Here is a 20,794-nt window from a genome sequence, read left to right as displayed (position 1 = left end):
GTGTGGGCCGCTTTAAAAGGTACATGTAGGACCCCATTTCCTTGTACGTGCTTTTCGTGGAGAGCGAGTGGGTGAATTCTGTACTTCTTGTCAGTTCACACGCGATTACTTCACAGTGTTTCAAGTTCGTACTCACTGTTACCTCTGACTGCGTTCATTTTTTTTTGGGCATGTTTCCTCAAACAGTGTTCACTTCTTCTTTTGGCCTGTCGCCTCAGACAGCGAACAATTCTTCTTTTGGCGGGGGTGTTGCCAACGCGCACACGTGCGTTTTTTTCACGTTCTTTTTCCAGGCAGACAATGAGTCGCGCATGCATTTATCAACTGTGCTTACCCCATGTGTTGCGTTCCCCTTCAGAGGTCATTGTAGTCTGCGTGTAACACACATACGCTTATTTTTGTATTTCTGGGTGCCACAGCGTAGTTCGGGTTCATTTTTCCATGCACGTGGTCTACGGGGGGTTGCGTGCACGTTACTTTTTGTTTTCGGGGTGCCTGTGTGTTGCGTGACCCCTCATCTTCCCCAAGGGGTCTCAGACAGCCTTGCTAGAGCACTAGGGTACGAATTCCATCTAGTACCCTACCCCTACAAAAGGTGGGTGTGGTGGGCGCGGTAGGGGATGTGGTCAGGATTTGCAGGGTGCCCCAAGACCCCCATGTGTGGAAGACCATTCAGGGACACCCATGCTCCCCCCCCCCATGGTTGAGGGAAACGTGGCTGACACCATCCCAGCTCAGCCCTTGTTGGAGCAGCCATTGTGGCACCTGACCCGGCACAGGATGACTCCCAGGCTGACTTCCAGGTCAGCAAGCCTAAGCCACGTGTGCTGGTGCAAGTTGGTGTCACCAGGCCACGTGGATCTGGGGCAGCGATGTCATCTGCTTCCCCAAGTAGGCAGGGTGGGGAGGCTGCAGGGGCAGCTGCAGCTCTATCCACCCCAGCTCTGAGTCTCCCAGCCGGGACAGTGTCGGTCCTGGTCCATCAAACTAACGTTGCCCCTGCCAACATCACACTTCAGCCAATGCCTGCACCAAGACCTATGGTCATTGTGCCTTCGCACACTCCCAGTACCCAGTCCACCTGCCCTTCTGCCCCTACTGACCAGAGTGGTGCAAGCCACTCAGGCTCTGCTCCACCTTTGAAAAAGAGGAAGAAGGGTGCTCTGGCACTACAGGCTGAGACCCCAACACGGCTACACAGTCCGGCACATCAAGGAAGCCTAGCTTTAATGACCCCGAACTTGATGCACTTGTGACCTATGTGTTGGCACATAGCCACCAAATGGTGGTGACTGCAGGGTGCAAGACCACTTCTGGTCAACATAAGGCACACTGGCAGACCATCGCAGACCGCATAAGTGCCCTTGGATTTGTGAGGCGCACAGCTGATGATTGCTACAAGCGGTGGAATGACCTGAAACGCAGAGCAAAGAACAAGCTGGCCTCAATCATGCTGCTACTCTGGTGACTGGCGGTGGGTCTCCACCAGAGGACAACAAACTCACTGAACATGATCCAAGGCGTGGGAAGCTACCTGATTGCGAGGCATTGTCCGGTGAGTGTCCATGCATGTGTGTGTAATCCATGTGTATGTTGTTTGGATGACGGGTTCTGATTGAGTGCCAGGTGGGGGTGTGTACTCCTGAGTGTAATGGGTCACCCATGTGCTTCCTCCAATCCCTTCATGTGCCTTTGATTTAGGTATGACAGTATCCCTTCTCCCCATAGTAGCCAATTAGCCCCACATTACTGCTGTTGCACTTGAACTATCATCTTGCAACAACATTATTCTGATTTTTTATGTGTTCATTCAGGCTGTTTAGATTATCCCATTTTTCATATGCTTTTTTCATCCCTAATGCCACACCCCACATTGTGCCACTTTAGTTACCTGGTTATGTGAATGTTTAAACCATTCAGGGCGAGGGAGTATTGGCCTGCTGAAATTTATTTTTAGGGCCTGTTTGCATGTGGAACATGATAGTTGTTTCTTGTCATGTTGAAGTGACAACCATTGATGTGTACATCTGCCTACAATCACTGTCTAATTGTACAATGGATGTGTTGCAGTGTGCGGCACATGCATATTTTGCAACACTATTCTGCATTAATCTTCTCATCATGTCCATGTGACATGGATGTGTGACAGTACTCATTCACTGACATATCGCTGTAGTTTTCTAATTTACCATGGCTATGCTACATGACATCTGTGTGCTGGCATGTGTCATGTATGTGTATTGGACATTCCACTCACAGGCTGATGTGTGATGCCAGTGCTACACGACATGCTGCAAATGTGTTGCTTTTCCATCTTGGTGTCCTCCTTGTCTGCCTTTTTGACTCCCCTTCAGAATCATTGACAGTGCATGCATGCCAGGGTTATAGTCATGTGGGACATGTGTTAATCATGTACAGGATCTCTGTCTTGTCAGGCCTATGGTTGTGCTATGGTGCTCATGCCTGTTTCCATTTCTTGTGTTTCATGTTTTTTCAGGTGACGACACACTTGATGCTGGTGAGGTTCAGGAGATGATGCAGACCCAGGAGGATTCTCAGCCACGGCAAGGCACCAGTGGGGGACGTGGTGTGGTGGTGGGTGAAAACACTTTGGTACTGCAGACCATACTGTCGAGGGGTGCCTCTGGGTGCAGCTCCCCAGACCTCTATTCAGGTTCTGAGTCGGATGATGAGACTTATGTGCTGTCGCAGGTCAGTGCTTCTGCAGGAATTCTGTTCTGTCCAACCCACCTGGACCAGGGGTAGAACCCTCTATGGGGATGTCAGTTTTGGTAGGTCCACCTTTGGCGGTTACGGATGCAGGGTCACACTCCACAGCATCTGATCCTGTTCCTGGGCCATCAGATCAGAGGGGGAATGCAGTCCTGCAGCCTCAGGGAGTGCCAGCACAGCAAGGTGCAGATCGCCTTGCCCCAAACAGGTGTGGTGCCCGCCCACGCGGTGGCCGTGCGCCACCAGGCAATACTGTATGGGAAAACTCCATGTACGGTATGGCAACCCAACAGGCAGCATCAGTAGAAATGATGGCTCAGGCAATGGAGAGGGTGGCCACTTCCATTATCCCCCCTGAAAGGCAGATGGAGCAACAACAGCAGGCAACAGACTCCATTTGCCAAACACACAGGGAAGACATATTGGCGTCCAACAGGGACCGACGGGCGGCACTGGAGACTCTGCGTGAATCCATATCAATAGAGTCACAGGGCCCCAGGGAAGCCCTGAGGGTAGAACTCCATAACCACAGGCAGAGTCTGCTTGAATTTGAGGCTTCCCGAAACGTTAGGGCAGAACAGCAGCTGGAGCAGCTCACACGTTCGCTCTCAGCTGAGCTGCAGGCAACACGTGAGGAGATCCGGGCATCCCGCGAGGCCATGCGTGCAGAAGTGCAGGCAACCCGTGATGTGCTGCATGGGGATATCCGCACTTTAATCCTCCAGAATCAGAGCTTCCAGACCTGCATGCTTGCTGCCATGGAGGACCATACCAGGGCTTTGCGTGGGCTGCCTCCCAGAGTGCCACCACCTCCTTATGCAGCAGCAGAGGGTGAAGAGACCGACAGCAGTTCTCCCACAATGGCATAGCCGTGCAGGCCATGAGCCCATGGAGGTATTTTTATTTTCGCCACATCCACGCATGTGGGTGTTGGCGTGCACCTTGTCCGTGGACCTCATGGGTGCCCCCCCCTCGACCCCCACATGGCCATTTTTATTTATTTATTTTTTTATTTTTACAGTGTGTTGCCTTGTGTGGCTCCCGTGGGCATCCACTGTATTCCGGCTGGGCACATGCAGGCTTGTCCTGAGTTTGGGTTAGATGCTTGGGTTTGTGACACACACACCCTTCCTGCTTCCCGTTTCCATGGGCTTGCAAAGGGTGTGACCAAGTGACAGTGACTTACACAGTGACATTGGGCTCCCTTGAGCTGTGTGGGCAGTCTGTAGTCAATACTGTGTGTACATCCCTAGTGGGTATTGTTGTTGTATTGTACACTGCATGGTGTATTGATATGTGCGTGTGCATCAATGTCTTCCTCCTAATTTGCAGGTTCCTTCCTCATGTCTTCACAAGGCCGTCTCCTTTGCAGTGGGAGTTCATGTTGTATGCAGTACACTGACACATTTGCGTGGCAGCAACACTCTGCAGTTGGAAGGGGTCGATGTGCTGGCTTATTCAGGTTGTAAGACTACCACTACTTTGACTTAGTACTGTCATGTTTTTGCAATGTTTCATGGTGTGTTGCTGTATTGTGTTGGTGGTAAGTATTTGTTCATGTGTGGTGTTTGTTATTGATTACTTGGAGCATATTGTCTGTGGGCAGTTTCCATTTGGGACAGTGCAATTTGTGACACTTGTGTCAGGTCTTGTGCATTGCTTTGTTTGCTTTCACATTGCATAACATGCCATGGTGTGTTGGGTGGCGGAGCTGGGGAGGAGTTGGGTGACATGGCGCTATTTTCATGTTGTATTTTGCAAGGTGGTAGTCATTCATGCAGCATAAATGTGTGTTTTTTTGTGACACAGCATTGGTTGTCTTTCGGCAGGTAGGGATGCACACAATGTAACAATTCCAGGTGACTAATCTCAGGCTGGTATGGTTGTGACAGTTGATTGTCCCTTATGTCATCATCATTGATTGTCAGCTGCTATGTGCCAGGGCTGTGTGCACTCCACAGGGGTGTGATTTTAGGTGAAGTAATTAGCCACCAGCTGCGTACGGGGTGCCTCAACACGTGCCCTTTCCCCTCCCATGCGCAGCGGCCGTGCTTGTGGTTGGGGATGTGGGGGCACCACCATGTCCACGGGCAGGCCCCGGTGTGTTGCAATGTTGTGCAGGACACATGCTGCCACTATGATCCTGCACACTACTGGGGGCGCGTACAGCAGCTGCCCACCAGAGCGGTCAAGGGAGCGAAAGCATGACTTGAGCACTCAGAATGTGCACTCCACTATGCCCCGGGTTTCAATATGGGCTGTGTTGTATCTTACCTCGGGTGGTGTGGTGGGGTTCCGAAACGGCATCATCATGTGGGTGGTCAGTGTGTAGGCACTGTCCCCGGGGGAGGTTATGATTTGTATCATTAGTGGGGTTGTGACATTACTGAGTATCTGACATGCATGCATGTGCAGGGGCATTTATACTCACCAAGCAGCCATGTATCGCCATGCGGCCCAGCTTCTAGGTCCCGGTTTAGGGTTGACATTCTGTAAATGAAACTGTCATAGGTGGACCCTGGATAGTTGGCATATACTGAGGTGATGATTCCCTTGGCATCACATACTACCTGCACGTTGATGGAATGCCAGTGCTTGCAGTTTCTGTAGATGTGCTCAGTTGCCCTGGGAGGACGTAGAGCCACATGGGTGCAGTCAATGGCACCTAGCACTTTGGGGAAGTGTGCCACCCCATAAAAATCCTGGACGACAGCCTGCCTTTCTGCAGGTGTTCTGGGCAGGTATATGTGCCTGCAGACTGATGGATGTGCAGTCATGATGGCCAACACCTGGTGCAGGCAGCGTGATTGCGTGGCCTGTGAGACCCCCCCACTATGGCAGTAGTCCGCTGAAATGAACCAGTGGCCAAGAAGTGCAGTACATTGAGCACCTTTTCCAAGCGGCTTAGTGCTTGGGAGCACAGGGTGGGTGATGTGAGGTCATCCTCCCACTCCCTCACCAGGTCGAGTATTATGTGAGGTGGAAACCTGTACCTCCCATACACCTGGTCATCAGGCATCCCAAAAAGGCTGGTTCTGGGTGTAAAAATTCTGGGCCTGACTATCCTCCTCCTCCTGCGGTATCCCACGACCACCTCTGCGAGGAACGGTATATTCATCTTGGCGTCTGAGCTTGTTTGTTGTTTGCACGCACTTTTATGCTGCGTGGGTCCACGTATGCCTGCTTCCTGCTGGCGTACGTGTGTCCGGATTAGCGCGTCTTTCTTGGCGCACGCGTTAGCCCCGTTCGATTCCATGATTACGTGTTGTAGGAGCGCATTTGCCTCCTGTACTTCCCCCGTGACGCCCACATTTTTACGCGTTGTTCCCCATTCCGCGTGTTACGCCCTGTGTTACGCCTACTTTTGTTGTGTGCACTTCGCTATGTGCGCTTTCGCTGTGCGTGTAGCGCACGCTGTTTGAAGACGTGTGCACCAGCGTGCACCATGCAGGATTTTAGCACACATCCATGGATTTACACGCGCACGGACTTCCATGAAACGCTGTGCGCGGGTTTTGCTGCAATTTTATCACTTGCGCTGCGATTCGCACGCTTTCGCACACTTTTCAGCGCACATTAATTCCATGAATCGGCCTCAAAATAGGGACAGTTAGGAGATATACCACCTTTGCCTTTTGTGGTAACATGGGTTTAGATAAGGATGTGCTCTCAAGAGGGGTCTGGAGGTTAAACAAAAGTGACCCAAGCAACACAGTATCACAGGCCCGACAAAGGGAATGTCCAAGCACGGTTCTATAAACATATATATACTTTAATAAATCACACCATCTGGACGCAAAAGAACAGAACATACTACACAAAAACTCACCCCAAAGGAAGAACAAAGAAGATGCAACCAAGTAGAGAATGCCATTCTCTGAGTGTAGTTCTGGTGGTGGTAGATAATCCAGTAGCAACACAAAAGATAACTTGGCTGAAAATATGAGCAAACATGACCTTACCAGTCTCTAGGGTCCAAGTGAACTGAGGCGGCAGTTCAGAGTCAACAGTACCTGGAATCAGTTTGTGGTTGGTTGAATGCAGTAGGGGTGAAGGCAGGTGCTTTGTGCAGTAGAAGGGTGGCTCTCAAGGATGCCAGTCCGGCCAGTCCCAGGAATGCTTCTCAGTTGGTCAGGACAAATCAGGCTTTAGCCTCTGGGAGGGGTCAATGAGTGAAGCTCCAGCGGTTCGAGTCGGCAGGCGTTGATCATCAAAGTGGGGATCTTGGGTGCATCCATGTGTGGTAGATTAGGCAGCCGTTCAAGAGTGGACTGGGTTGAGCCCTGGTTTTAACCCCCAGTTAGAGTCAGCATGTGACTAGCCAGTGATTTGGTTCAGGTCCTGGCATTGAGCAGTTGCTTCAAGCCTAGGAGGTGACATGCTTTAGCTAGGACACAATGTAGTGTCGAGCTGGTTCAATGTGCAAGTAAGTTCGAAGTGGTGGTGGAGCGCAGCAATCGGCACCAGCAATCCTCCTCTCATTCCAGGTGCGGTGCACATGTAGTAACGTGTTTGGTGTGGTAGAGCAAGGAACATCATCTGGTCTGGCCCTGCAGTTGCTTTGAGGCCCACTCTGGGGTAGTCAAGTAGAGGATAAGGTGATTCCATTCAGCGTCTGCTCTCCCAGCTCAGGAGATTCCGGTTCAGGGTGGTAGGTCCTGACCCACAGACGAGGTCACAAACGATGTGCCCTAGGAGTGGGTAGGTAACAGATATTTCTTCTGACTTGGATGATTCCTTCTTCACCTCAGGCCGAGGGCTTGCCCAAAGGAAGTCCAGCGAGATCTTCAGGGAGAATCTGCTGCCTTAATGGATCCAAGTGTATCTGAGACAATATAAAGAGGGGGTGGGAGACCCCTTCTTTTCAAGGGAAACAGTCTTCAGGTTATTAAACTAAAGGTATCCTGCTTTAGTGGGCCAGTCCCTGCACTTGAACGGAGAGGACTTCTGATGTCACACCCAACATGCTTTTCTCCTCAGGAAGTGGAGGGGACAGGAAAGTGAGAGAGGCCAGAGCCCTCCTGCCTACCATAATCCTGCCCCCTTCCCTTCTCACTGAGAACAAAGGCCTTTAGAGATGCAGCACCCTGGTGTGAGGCTACTCCTTTTGCATGGGTGTACTCCTTTAATGTCCATGACCAGGACAGCTGCCTGCTGTGTGGCAGTCTCTGGTCAAGGGTGTTACTAGCCCTCACAAAGAAAACAAAGAGGAGTTCCGGCACTCCAGGTTCCTGTGCTGCCATTTGACAGGCTACACACTGCTGAACAGAATACATATCACCTTCCACAGCAGGTCTGACTCACAATAGCTGACACGTGCAATATCAAGTGGAATGTGGTGGCCATGATCATAAGTAGTACCATGAAGTATGACTAATCTAAGACATAGGGCCTCATTACAACTCAGGCGTTAAGGGTGGGGCAAAAATGGGAATGGGGAAGGGAAAATGGGAAATGGGGATTTACCGCCCCACTCACCTTGGAATGGGGGGTAAATCCGCCATCCACCATGGTGTAAACAGCGTTTACACCATGGTGGTAAAGTTGGTGCACTTAGCACCAAGGTTGTAATGAGGCCCATAGCTTTATTTGAGAGCTTATCATTCCACCATTATGGATTGCTTATGATAATCATTGTTTGGGTACAGGGGTACACATCTTAAATGATGACTCTGCTTGGCAGAGACTTTTCTGTCACTGCCACTATGGCATGAGCATCTGTGACCTCTGGACTTGCTCAGTTCCATAGGTAGAGCAGGTGCTTCGACTCTGGATGCTGATGCTGCAGGACACACTCAGCTTTTGCCATAGAGCTTGCGAAAGGGGAATCTGATCAGCAGATTATCCTTTGGGAGATGGAACTACCAGCATCATTTTATTATTCAATAAAAATAAAAAACAAAACAGGACTTTGCATCCCCTTGTGAGGAACTGCCATCTGGCACGGGTGCAAAGACATTCACTGATAAACCATCTGCTCCGCACTTTAGGGAAGCAGGGTAGTGTCTCAGAATCAGTTTACTTTAGGAAAACAGTTAAGGGGTTCCATTTATGGTGACATGTGCCACTTCTTTTTTTCATGACCATTCTTGACCAACTCTCTCGCTGAATCAAGACATGCATCACGGATAATCCCAAATGTGCAAAGACCATACTTGCACCCGGCAAATGTCTCCGGATGCCGTTGCGTTTACCTTCTCAAGTTCCCCTTCTCTTTGCCTATCACACTACGGTCGAGTAGGCACAATTGCCAGCCTGGCTCCCGCCAGACACAATTCCTCTTCAAAATGTCCTCCCCTGCAGCGAAGGTCAGAACATGAAGGGGACGGATCCAGGAATTAGGTCTGTGCTGCACATTCTGAATTGCATAATTCATGCAAATCAGACATAAACCTTTCACGCCTGTGGTTCCTCTGTAATAATGTAGGTTATTTGTGGACTAAAAAAAGCCCTTCCAGTACTTAAGGTCTTTTGCTAACTATTGCCAACCATGAACAGTAACAAGACGGAAGTATAATCACATGCATGTCTCCTTGAGGATAGGTCAGCGAGATAACCGCGCGACCCACAATTTGCCACAGGTGTAGTAGATATGCGCCATCACCAGCAGAGCGGCGGAGGCCTTCGTGCTTCCACGAGGGTGTCTTTACATTGGTAAATAATAACACAATGGGCCTCATTACACGGTAGGCGGTAGGGATTTACCGGCACCGGTAAAATACCGGTACCGGTAAATCCCTGCCGCCTTACTACGAGGTCCCTTAGCGGGTTGGAGTTTTAACGCCTGCTTTTTGCAGGCGTTAAATACCAACCCGCTAAGGGACCTCGGAGCTAATTACGGCACCGCAAAATTGCGGTGCCGTAATTAGCGCCTTCCCCATTCCCATAGAGCCCTATGGGGCAGAAATGGGAATGGGGAAGGGCAATGGCGGAAGGGGGATTTACCGCCCCTCCAACCTTGGGATGGGGCGGTAAATCCCCTTTCCGCCAAGGCGGTGCCGGTATTTTACCGGCATGAGCCATGGCGCTAATAGCGCCATGGCTCACCGACTAACGTGTAATGAGGCCCATTTTCTCGCAAGGCTTAAAAGCGGGGGAATCACATATTAGGCGTTAGAGGAACACGGGGTATTAATTATTGTGTACATAAGGCGCTCAGTGAGCACTAGGAAGGGAACCGTGAATACAGATGTATGTTAATGTTCACAAACGAAGGGGGCAATTATAATCACAGAGCAACACGAGTGGCATGAAGACAGTATTCTGTGATGGGTAATGTAGCCTGTTTAAAGGCTGTTCTGTTCTTTTCACAAGTCTGTTGTCTTGTTTGCCCTCTGTGCAAACGAGACAACAGAAAATTGGCGATGTTGAAAGGAGGAGATATGCTTAAGGCAAATGCATCTTTTTTATGCAAAACTTTGCAAAGACACGCGTCCCTTGTAGAATACTTACATGCCATGAAAGCTTGCAAAACAAAATCCTTTTCACCTTATAAGTGTCACATCACACCCATACTAAAATGGAACCTGCATGCTTGCTAGCACATATGTCTGTGGCACTATGTAGATTGACTTCCAACATTTCCCTAAAAAAGGACTTTGATTTTAAAACACTTAAGTGCGGGAATAGGTGCCTCACACAACAAATATACACCCCATAACACTTAAAACGGCTAAACCAATGTCGATTTTTTTTTTCAGTTGTGCTTTCTTTGAAGTAATAATTGGAATATTTACTGTGTCCATATTATCCAATGTATCAACCTGGGAAAGCTGGAAGGCTGAGTCTGCCCGTTCAGTGGGTTCAAATGCATGAATTGCAGACTGCGGCCATCTCACAGAGGTGAACCTCAACAATTCATCAGCCTTTTTGCCCCCTGTCCGAGTTATTAAAAGGAGTGGGCGAAATGGAAAAAATAAGGTTGTGTACAGATCTCTGCGCCAGGCATAGTGGGCATCATTACAAGTACGGTGGTGCGGATAAAAATGGCAGTAATGCAGTGGTAATTCTGTTACTGCCAAATTACCGCCCCATTACTGCATCACTAGACTACAGGTTTGGTGGTGAGGTGGAAGATTTACCTCCAGCAAAATCTGGAGCTAAATCCTCCACCTTACCGCCAAAAATCAGCAAAATCGGCATAATTAATGATGAAATCCCCATGGAGTTGGATGGACTCCGAAAATGGGGATTAACACCGCCCTACCACCACTTGCAATCTTGTGGCAAATCTGGAGGCCCAAATGGCAGTAATGCTAATCGACTTCGATGGTAATTGAAATACCAACAAACTCGTAATGAGTTTGAGTATCGGGTAATATTGTCCCCATACATAATGTCGCCGGGAAAAGCCATTGGTCGACATTATATATGGTGACATTATGGATGGGGACGGGTTGCTGGGATGTCCCCTGCTCTCATTTTTGTGTTTTTTTTAAACAGGGTTTGCAGGGGTGTCCCCCACATGATCAATGTAATAATGTCTTTGTAAAAAACAGTGACATTTTTGTCAGCTGACATTTTTCCAGGGAAATTATTACATGGAACCCTGTTTTGCTGCCTAGCAGAAGTTGGGCATCATAATATGGGAATTACACATAATTCTCTACAGTAGGCACAATAGCCTGCCATGCTATCTCACTTGCTTTGGAGTATGTAATCAACTGGCTATTAAGTTTGCAATTGCTGAGCCTATTTGAAAATGGCTGTCCTCCATACGAGCAGCCGTCCAAATTAATTTTCACCAATGAAGATTCACAACAAAGGGGCAATTATATATTTACTATCCTTCGCATTTAGCCACTGCACTCCTTGAATCTCATAATTCAGTACAGGCTAATAGTTATTTTGTTATACTTCGCCTCCGGCTATTACAAAATGATTGTACATCTATGCTGGCTCTTCACACTCAGCATACATCCAGTATCTGGCCTCTTTGCTGAGACTATCTGACAGCATCTTTGTCACCAACAAAAGCTTAGAACCCCCCCCCCCTCCGCTCCAGAAACAATTTATGTTTTTTTTTTTTTTACAAATGCTAATGATGGGGTTCGGACATGGTTAATCTTTTTTTGCGTCAACCCCGCAATCATGTTCGCGGTGCAAACATGTCATATTACTTTACTTGGGCAGGATGACCAGACATCGCGGTTTTGCTGGTAATGAACTTTCTTTCTCGGCATCCCAAACATGTGTTTGTCCTTAAAAACCCCTGTGCCGCCTTTGGGTGAACAGTGTTGTTTGCCCTCGAGGGCTTTGGATGTTGAAGTCCAGTCCATGTTCAATCTTGTGCTAGCAGTCATAAAGTCACCCCTAGCATGAGACTAGTACACACTCCCCTGTAATGATGTCAGTAGTCATTACTGGCCAGATGGGCTTGCCAGTATTTCGCAGGAAGAAGCCTGGCTTAAAGATATGGTGGATCAGCTCTTCCTGCTTTGACAAAGGATTCCTGGGTCTTGGTTTCCTGGATCCAGCCAGCAGCATACATCCTCCTGTTCCAGCCCGAGCATCTAGTCTGCGGCAGCACACAGACGCCACTGCTGACTGAGCGGCTCACTCAGGCACCCACCGCCCCTTGCAGCAATAAAGACACACAGAACCTGAGATCAGCCCCAGCCCAGCCTTCCTTGCCAGGTTGCACACACCATTGCCTTGCACAGTAGCAGTGAGTGAACTACTCTGAAGGGCAGGGACGGCCCTTGAAATGGGCCTTAACCCTCTGGAGGGCCCTCAGCAACAGCTGCCATGTTTTTACAGCAATACATTCCTTTCTATATTATTGTTGTGCTCTGGCTTTAAATGTGTGCTTTGCAGCGATTGCTGCGTTACAAGCTCCATTTTCTGGAGCCCTTCAGGTTGTCACGTTTTCATTGCAGTGCCTGCATTACAAGTGTCATTTGCTGGAGCCCTTCTGAAACCTGAAGGGCTCCAGCAAATGAAACTTGTAATTTGAGTGGTGCAAATCACGCATTTAAAACAAATAAATACCTCTGGTAGTTAAAGGCCACAGATTATCACAATACAAGCAATCAACAGGGAGCTGCAACACTAAATGCCCACTGAAAAGCTATACATTCTTCTTTGTAAGTAAGAGGCTGATGTGAAAGAAACAGTTTTAAAAGTGATAATCAGTGGGCATTTAGTGTCTCAGCTCCCTGCTGGTTGTCCATCTCGTGGGAATTGGCGGCTATTAAACCCAAGCTGTATTTGTCTTCAGTATAATGTATGCACCCCACGGGTGCCTCAGGCAGTTTTCTGCTCTTTTCCACAAGGGGTGGACCCCAACCATCATGCTGGAACGGGCTCCCCGCAATTCTTCAGCCAAGCCTGCTGAAGGGGCTGCATTTTGTTCTTTGATTACTATTTTTACTTGATTTCATAATTGCTTACATTACGACCCTGGCGGAAAGGGGTTTGCGGCAGCGTTAGCTGCGCCAACCCCTTTCCGCCAATTACGAGTTCCCTTTCCGCCATGGCGGTTTTTACACCTGCTTTTAGCGGGTGTAAAAAACCATGGCGGTAAGGGAACTTGGTGTTAATTACGCCACCGTAATTTACGGTGGCGTAATTAACGCCTTCCCCACTCCCATTATGCCCTATGGGGCAAAAATGGGAATGGGGAAGGGTAAATGGGGATTGGGGATTTACCGCCCCGCCAAGGTCGGAATGGGGCGGTAAATCCCCTTACCGCCATGGCGTAAACGTAGTTAGCGCCATGGCGGTAAAGTCACGGCCCTGGCGGTTGTGTGGATGGACACCATGGTCTGTTGATTGCAGCTACTGAGGTAAAATCCTACTTTTTTCACAACAACCAATGCCGAATTTTAGCTCTACTGTTTTGTTGGTGCCCCATCACGGTTTTTGCTTTTTGAAAACGTGGTGACCTTAAACCTACTTTTTTCTTCTTCTATAGAGTAGGTTTTATATCACAGTTTGTCAACACTGAAAGTGCCGTATTTACACTTTTCACAAGGATGACAGGCTGAGCTCTGGTATTGTAACCTACAAACCAGACACATTTTCTTCCCCATGTGTCCTGCTTTCTGAATGATCTTGGTGCCTGCTGTGCACTTTTTGTGTTCTTCTCAACTGTCCGATTTTCCGAACTGGACCCGAGTCCATCTCCAACTAGGTACCAACAACCTAATTTTAGAGGATGTGGCATTAAATGGTCGCGTAAAAGTGAGTGGGTATGCGTTGATGCCTCCGCTGAAAGTGCTGCCTCGTGCAGTCCTAGTCCGCCTAGTGGGCGTGTCTTGCTGCCTGCATGAAATTCCTATGAAATCCACACGGTTTTACATCTGATCAAGAACAAGTGGATTCCATAGGAATCTATTAATAAAAGGACTAAGAAAGCATATTCGCACGTCACATTTACATTTCGGAGACAAAATGAAAATCTGAATTTCCGAAAATTTGATAAAAGCAACATTTGCTCACTTTTACTCCTTCCTTTTCCACTCCGCCTTCTGGACGTTTAAAATCATCCCTTGCAGGGGACATCACAGCCCGTAAGTGCTAATTTTCCCCCATCCCCTGTCACCCCCTCCTCCCCCACCACCCCCACGCATCTAATTTAAGATTTTGTTTGTAATGACACTGAAAGTGTAGGCAGGAGGAGAAAGTCGGGTCATGCACACCTGGTGCTATATAATCTCACTACTTCCGCGGGGAAACGGTTCATTGGCCCTGTACTGAGCAGCACTTGCATTTGCTAGAAACATTATTTTCAGTGAATAAAGCATGTTCTTTATTCTGGGTTTGTATCACCATCCAGTGGCTGAAGTTGAGATGATTTCCTGAACTGCATAATCGAATTTCGGAAATGTCATCAGTTTTGAATTGAGCGAGTATGACCTTTCCCGTTGACGTTGTGCTACCCTTTCCCTCGTCTCTGTTCATCTCCATTTCTTTCTCAATTAAAAACTGTGCTCCCCAAATCAATGCTTATCTTCCATTCAGAGGGAAGTCAAGTCACTCGAGAACTGGGAGAGTGATCTCAGAGTGCAAAGATAACTCAGGCACTGAGAGGGGGTCTTAGACACTTATGGGATTACAGACCTCAAGACGAATAGCCATTTACACACAGCCCGCAGTGTTAGAATGATTCACATTCCCCAAATCTCCAAATCTCCATGCAGCATCACGTGACAGTCATCCAGCGTGCAAATTCCCGAACACAAAACGCTAGTGTGGAACAGTTTATTTGGTCAAAGTGGTCCACGTTTGGCCAATGTGGGACAGTTTGATGAGTTACTTGTTACTTCACCACGCGGCTAGTCCTTGTCAGCAAATTGTTACTGAATAAATATTCTTTACAATACACAATGTGCATCACTTTTAACAAAAACCTCGCCCGCGGGTAATTCTCAAAGAGTCTGTCACAAAAGGGAAGAATTCCAATTTTCAACTGTGGCCACTATTTCATTGGTGCCCGAGGCAATTTTACGCCCCTGTCCGACCCTGAGCCCTTGACATCTCTGATGAAATGATTCATTATTTATAGGACCCGGGGATCGAACCTGTGCTGCTCCACGCACATTGCCCCTGAGTTATCCTCCCGAGACAAAGATGGATCTGATTGGAAGTTAACCAGTGCCCCAAATCACTTTCAGACATCCTGCGGAGGAGAAAGGGGTCCATATGAATCATCCTTGCCTGTCAAAAATAAGTGCCCAAAAATGAAGGAAAAAAAACACCATTTAGACCCCTCGTCCAGGTGTATTTGGTTCTTGCACATTGTTTGAACACATGGGAATGTGGAGGGGCAGGTACAAGAGTCTTGTGTCCCACTATTTCTCAATTTCCGTACATGTCACTGTTGCTCTTAATTGTTCCCCAAATTCTGTTGTCTGTCTGTGGTGTTACTATGTTAAAATTGTTACAAGCAGTTATAGATAAGAAACGTTTTTTTTCAAAAATGACAACCATGTAAATTGTTAATAACAACGACTGTGTGAGTATGCTGTTTGTATTAGTTATGTTATTGCTGTTTGGGCACACGTGTGTGGTTTCACACAGAGATTGTTACATGCAGTGTAATCAATGTAGATGCAGCATGTATATGTCCTACTGGTTCCATCTGTGTACCTTCTAATGCTAAGGTACATGTGAGGAGATCACTTAACCTGCATCTTGGCCTCTTTGTTCTTCTGGAAGGAAAACATATGGAACCTATTTCTATGCAAAAGTGGTTGCCAACAAACGTCAAGTTCTTGCATTGAGTTTCATGAGTTTTCTTGAAGGTTATGAGAACTGCCAAATCCTGTGGCATGCTGTGGATGTCCATCCTTGAGCGGCCCTCTTTATTTGCTTGTGTCAACCAGCCATCCTCTAAGGGATGCACCGTTATCCCTTTAATGTGGAACAGACAGATCACTGAGGCCAGTTGTTTATGAATACCATGGGTGCCATCTTCAAGGTAAATGGACAAACTATGTATTGCTAGTGCTGAGATGACACAATGAACCAAAGACAGTTCTGATGCACTGGGATTTTTTGTGTATCAGAATGTTATGGTATTCACCTGGTCAAGAAACCCCATGCTCATAAAACCAGGATTATCAGCATCACCATTTTGAGTCGGATTGTCCAGACGCAGTCATTCAGTGTCTTCATTTCCAGCCCCTTTCCTGAAGTCCTCGATAACTCCAGCAGCAGGAGCACCACGTAGGAACATATTTCTCCTCTTTCTTTTTGAAGGACGAGAACAAGTGCTTTCTTTTGTAGCAAATCATCCACACTCAGGCTCATGGATATTTCACGATAACAAATCCTGAGCATTAAAGTAGCAATGTACTCGGAGGTTGGAGGCAGAGACATGATTTTGAAATGTGACCATGCCCCACAATGTGGACAAACTCAGTCGTTGTTTATTATTTTCGTCCTCTTGAGGCTGATCATCTGCAGCCAACACCCCACCCCCCAGCCTCTCCTGGCAGCAATCTTTCTCAAACTGTGTCTGCATGCGTGGGAATGGAGCGATTCCTACTGAATGAAGACCCACCTTGTAACCCCATTTGGTTTCCTAAGGTTCCTAACTTTCATGGGGATTAGCATTAGTTTCTTTGAGTCTTAGAAATGGTTGCTATCCTGCCCAGTTTCACCAATATTTCCAGTTGATAGGAATATTGGTGAAATAGACATGTCTATTTGCGTTATTCCATCCATGACTTGACTGAACAAGTTAACAGAAAAAGACATACCCTACTAGTATCCTGCTGTTAGAGCTAGGATCTTTTTTTTTTGTTTTTTTTTGTTTTTCCCCAGAGTCACCTGTCCTATCTGATGCAACTCTTGGTTCCAATCCTTTCATTTAAATATCTCAACAGCAGAAGCTGGGCAACTCGCCTGTGCCCAAATATGTATAAGAATGTTAGGGCACTTCTCTACTGAGATGTCTCGCAATTTGTCAACCCCTGCATTCTCTGTATGTGCAACTTGTTGCTTCTTCTCTGCCTCTACTATCATCATCCCACCTTCTGCTGCTCCTCTGCTATCATCACCTCTTCTTCTTCTCCTCTCTAACATCATCACCTCTTTTACTTCCCCTTCTCTATCATCATCATCTCTTCCTCTTCACCCTCTCTACTATTGCCACCTCTTCTTTTATGATAGATTGAAACGCTCCCCACAACTGGAGAAGACCCTGCCACAGGGACCAATGACTCCCCTTACTCATCTCCCGGCCTTCTCTTACACTCTCTTTATGGTGATAAGAAGTCTGAGAGTTGGGATGTCTATTGCTGTGGCTGTGATCAGACCTCTGCCTGGGAAAGGGGGATAAAGATATCTGATGTCTGTCTCAACGCTCCCTCTGGCGCCTCTTGGACACCAATGAGACCTCTCTTCTCTTAGTAATATATCCATGCTGTTTCACATTTCGCCATCACTGCGTAATGATGTCCATGGGCCCTGCTCAGTAGGTCTTTCCCCACGTGCAATGATCTACTGAACCAAGACACTCCACATGCCCACGTGCCAAATTTGCCCGTGAACCAGGGCCCCACAATTGCCTAAGAGAATATAGGAAAATTGTTCCGTTCCTGATTGCTTTTTCTAGTATAATTTGAAGGTGGAATCTTAAGCATGCTAGTGCACGATGCCACAGGATTGGGTGCACTGAAGCCAGGCAGAAATTAGAGCAGGGAATGCAATGGGACAGCCTCATTATGAGCTCGGGTAATGCAGGCGGAGTAGAAGGGTCCAAGAACTCCAGCTTTGGACATTCTATCTGAGATGTGTGCTCTGATTAAACTTAATGGACTTCATACGTGTGCAGTGTGATGAGGTGGGATCCAGGGGTAATCTGGCTTTGAACCTATTGCACGCTAATAAGTAGTGGATGTACTCTTACATTGAGAGAATTGCACCCCTACTGAGAAGTGGGTGCGTTTCCCTCGAACATATAGCTCCCCTGCTGAGAAATGCATGTACCCTCCCTTTGACGTTATTGAACCATTGCTGAGCAGTACAATTTATCGTCCACTGAAAGTATAATTCTTCTGGTGTGAAGTGCTAGTACACTTCAACTGAGAGGGGAGCACCTCTGCTGAGAAGTGCCAGTACAGCTCCACTGAATGCATTTCACGTGTGCTCAGAAGTGGAGCAAAGCTCCCATTAAAAGTGATGCATTCCAGCTGAGAGGTGGATGTACACTTTTATGAAATAAAGTGTGTCCTCGTTGAGAAGTGCAGTACTATTGCATGAAAATACTGCACCTGGGCTGAGAAGTCTCTGCACTATTAAATAGAACGTATTTCACCTTGTTAGGGAGAATTCTCCAGAATGGCTAATTTCCCCTACCTGTTGAGTCCCTCAGCAACTTTGCTGGATTTCCATGATTTTTTTTTTTTTACACCCAGTAAGAGTGTGAGCCTTGTTTCCCACTCTTACATGTGTTTTTGCTATGTGTTGTACATTTTGTGCTCAACCTTTGACAGGGTTCTGCACAGAAGCCCTCCTTAGGAGCCTGAGTGTCTGGGTGGACAGGATGTGAGGGAGGGGTTTGAGGCCCCCTGCGCAGGGTCTCCTTGGAGACCCAAGACGCACTCTAGTTTGAGTGGCTAGGTGACTGTCCTTCCAGGACAGCCACCCTGCTGTGTGATTGACAGACAGGTTGTGTGAATGGGGGAAAACTGCTTAAAAGCAGGTCTCTGGGACTTGGAAGGTAGAGTCGCCACAGGAACGAGAGAACCAACGAGGAGCCAAAGGAAGACGACTGCTGCAACTAGTGGACATCCCGGTGAAGCCCTGCTGCAGGCCTGAATCGCCCGAAACTTGATGACAGAGAAGATCTGCAAGGAATATTCTTCCCTTGAGCTTGGTGGGACCAACCAGCTTGCCAAAAACCAAACACCGGCCTTCCTCTCCTGGTCGAATTTGCTGTGCCTCACTGCAGTGAACCGGATAGCCAAGAGGAACGGAACCTGTTTGGGTTTTAAGGAGTGCACCTTTTATTCAATGCTTTGCTGCTGGCTTCTTCCCTGGGCAGTGGAGGACTCTCCAGTCTTCCTCCTTCTTGTCACCATGGCAGTCGCTTCAGGAACCGCAAACCTGCAGGAACTGCCAGGAACAACCGCCTCAGCTACAGGATTCTTCTTCATTTAAGGTACTGTTCGAATCCAGTCGTTCGTTCCATCCGACTGCGGTGAAAGTGTTTGAAATATTACGACTCTCTGAAGGCTTGTCCTTCTCTTCTCTTTTGAATAAAATTTCCTCAGACCAACTTCGTTTTGAACTCTTGGCAAATACTTAACCACAAACTACTCAGAACTGTGTGATCCTCGGCAAAGACTCTAAACCATTAACATTGGCCCTGGCCTATTGATTTGAATCCTAGTTGTAGTAAGCCTTTTCTATATTGCCCTGCCTATCACTTGTTGATGTTGTTGATTTTTGATAACCTTGTCCTTTCCCTCCCTTTTAAATTGCTTCATTTTGAGCTTAACTTGTCCAGAATTGATTGGGTGTTGTGTAGTGTATTAAGATTGTGATTTTCTGTTGCTTTACAACAGTGAACTGTTTTATAATTGATGGTGTAAATAAAAGTATATTCTTTTACTCAGAAACCTTGAATCAGTGTTTGTTTGAACCATAGTAATTGCTGTCCTTTGTGTAACTTCTGATACTGCTCACTTTACTCTTGAGATAAGTCTGGCTGCTCAGCCATAGCTACCACTTTACTGTGTAGTACAGGCTTGTACCAAAGGTGAATTTGTACTTGCACTTGTAGTCTTAATTGTGTGTGGTGTTCCCAAAGGGTATTGCATATGATTCTGCCTAACACACCTCTGCTGAGAATTGGTGCACCTCTGCCCAGAATGGCTTGCATTCTCCCATTGGAAGTACTAAACAACTGCTGAATAGTGCCGACCCTGTTTATAAGTACATCAGAAATACTGAGATGTATCTTTGGTTTTCCAATGAAAGTCTTGATCACAATTTAGAAGCATCTGTTAAAAGTATTTCCACTCTGCTGAGAAGGGCCTCTACTCGTTCATGGAATTTATTGTACTTAGGCTGAGAAATGGCTTTACTCCTCCATTCAATACATTACATCCCATTTGGTAAGTGACCATAGTCTTCCATAGAAAGACATTGGACCTTTTTCTGAGGAATGCTCCTTCTGCGTCCTTCAAATAGTGAAAGTCCAGGCAATCAGAGCCTGACAGCGCATCTCAAGTTCATGACCCGCCGTAACATGAAGATTTCCAGATTTGGAAGTTTTCTCTGGAAAACATTAAAGTCATTGTAGCAGTATTTGTCTTCACACTTATTTAAATTCGTCACAGCGCCACTATCACAGTTGTATTCGAGTTGTATTAGTGATTGTTTGATTCTGCGTCATTTGGCATTTTCTGTTATCTCTACATAGATCTGAGGCTTCCTTACTGGCCCACATCCACCTGTCTCTGTCCTTAATCAGTTTGTATGTTAAAACGGACTTTTTCCCTCTTGCCGATGTATCATTTTCTTCAGCCTTTGTTTTCTGGCCCATTTGTATCTTGCTGTTTTTGTATTCACTATAGTCTTTATATTTCAACGATTATGCTTATAT

The 20,794-nt window shown here is 47.2% G+C and overlaps 1 protein-coding gene across 1 annotated transcript in view; it reads left to right on the top strand.

Annotated features, from left to right (window-relative positions):
* The window catches only part of CAMKV (CaM kinase like vesicle associated), a 753,994-nt gene that overhangs the window by 608,540 nt on the left and 124,660 nt on the right, over positions 1-20,794 (top strand). The gene's annotated exons all lie outside the window — the stretch shown is intronic.

Source organism: Ambystoma mexicanum, chromosome 2p (assembly GCF_040938575.1).
Source record: "Ambystoma mexicanum isolate Mex_15411 chromosome 2p, UKY_AmexF1_1, whole genome shotgun sequence".
NCBI classification, from domain to species: domain Eukaryota; kingdom Metazoa; phylum Chordata; class Amphibia; order Caudata; family Ambystomatidae; genus Ambystoma; species Ambystoma mexicanum.
The sequence above is the reverse complement of the archived record's forward strand: the minus strand, read 5'-3'. Positions and strand labels throughout refer to the sequence as shown.